The sequence below is a fragment of the Otolemur garnettii genome, unplaced genomic scaffold (assembly GCF_000181295.1).
Source record: "Otolemur garnettii isolate 467f Iridium unplaced genomic scaffold, OtoGar3 scaffold00232, whole genome shotgun sequence".
Taxonomy (NCBI): domain Eukaryota; kingdom Metazoa; phylum Chordata; class Mammalia; order Primates; family Galagidae; genus Otolemur; species Otolemur garnettii.
Window position 1 is genome coordinate 230,360 of NW_003852627.1, and position 2,074 is coordinate 232,433.

Genomic DNA, 2,074 nt, shown 5'->3' on the forward strand with positions numbered 1-2,074 from the left:
TTTTTTTTGTAGAGACAGAGTCTGACTTTATTGCCCTCGGTAGAGTGCTGTGACGTCACAGCTCACAGCAACCTCCAACTCCTGGCCTTAGGTGATTCTCTTGCCTCAGCCTCCTGAGTAGCTGGGACTACAGGCGCTCGCCACAACGCCCAGCTATTTTTTTGTTGCAGTTTGTCCGGGGCCAGGTTTGAACCCGCCACCCTCGGTATATGGGGCCGGCGCCCTACTCACTGAGCCACAGGCGCCGCCCCACACACGTTTTATTTTGTTATTATTTGGCTTTGTTCCTCTATCAGGGTGTCTCGACATCAGCACCACAGACAGTGGGACCAGATGATTATGTGCTGCGCGGCTATCCTGAGCATACAGGGTGTTCAGCAGCATCCTGGCCTCTACCCCTTAGATGCCAGTAGTGCACCCCACCCGCTGTAACAACTAACTGTCTCTAGATATTGCCAAATGTCAGCGAAGTGGGAATAGAATCGCTACAGCTGAGAATCACCACCCCGCTAGTGTTTAACCCAACGCTGGGAGCTCAGAGAGCAGAAAACAAACTCGTCTTTTGACTAATACTGTGAGAATCCGGTCCAGCCCCTGATGCAGTTCCACCATACGACCAGCAAGTGGCAGCAAAGACCGCCCTTTTAATAGCAAGTGGCCTCACTTTGCAAACCTGCTTTCTTTTCAACAAACTAATCACTGATTTTGCCACTGCGTTCTCGCTGGGAGGTGCTGATAGTTCAGTAGGTTTGGGGACCACTCACCTCAGCATGGCCTGATAAATAATTCGCTCCATTTGCACTTTTCCAGATGAAACAGGGAAGTCACAGCAAAGCTCTGAACCCAAGAGCAGACAAAAGGCTGACTTTGTACTCACACTTTGGCAGGAGTCAAGAGAGAATTGTCTCAGGATCAGGCCGTTCTGAATTTCACTCCCAGGGTATTCTCTTCTCTCCTATGCCCTAGGTCCAATTACCTTAACCAGTCTGTGCCTTCGTTTCCTCCTCTGTGCCTGGCTTTGCTTATCGCCACAGTCCTAACTACTTGCTACATATTTCACCAGCTCAGTTGTGGGTCAGCTAGAGACCAAGGGCTGGGAGTCACCACCCAGTTCCTAGAGCATAGCAGCTTTCCATCAGGTGTTTGTTAACTGACTGGCCCATAGAATAGCACAGGTGCATGGTACAGACTCCATGGGGTCAGCTGTGATGATGATGATGTCAGCATGAGGGTGATGTCATGTTACTATGATGATGTCATGGTGAGAATGATGATGTCCTATGTGGAGGAGGATGTCATAATGATCATGGCGATGGCATTTTATTACCCACACCAGTGGTCCCTAAACCCACTGAACCATCAGTACATCCCAGAGAGTTTTCTAAACCTTCAGCCTCCCTTGGCCCAGGCCCTCCCCCAGCACCTCATGACCCAGAATTGACCCCCTGGAACAAGAATATCTCAATCTTGGCTGCACATTGGCATCATCAGGAGGGCTCTTTAAAAATACCAGTGCCTGGTGGGTGCAGAGAGGAGGGAACATTTATAGACTATTGCAGAAGTATGGAGAATCCTCAAAGAACTAAAAGTAGACCTTCCATTTGATCCCACAACCCCATTACTAGGCATCTGCCCAGAAGAAAAAAATCATTTTGTCATAAGGACATTTGCACTAGAATGTTTACTGCAGCTCAATTTACAATCGCCAAGATGTGGAAACAACCCACCTACCCATCAACTCAGGAATGGATTAACAAACTGTGGTATGTGGATACCATGAAATACTGTTCATCCACAAAGAAAGATGGGGATTTTACATCTTTTGTATTTACCTGGATGGATTCAGAGACCATCTACCATGTTTCCCTGAAAGTAAGACACTGTCTCATATTTATTTTTTCCCAAGAAGACACACACTAGGACTTATTTTCAGGTGATGTCTCATTCCACACCAAAACTCATGGCGTGGCTATGCAGTGTATCATGCCCATCACTAGGTCTTATCATCGGGGTAGGGCTTAACAAATACATGGAAATCCTGCTAGGGCTTATTTTGGGGGTAGGTCTTATTTTC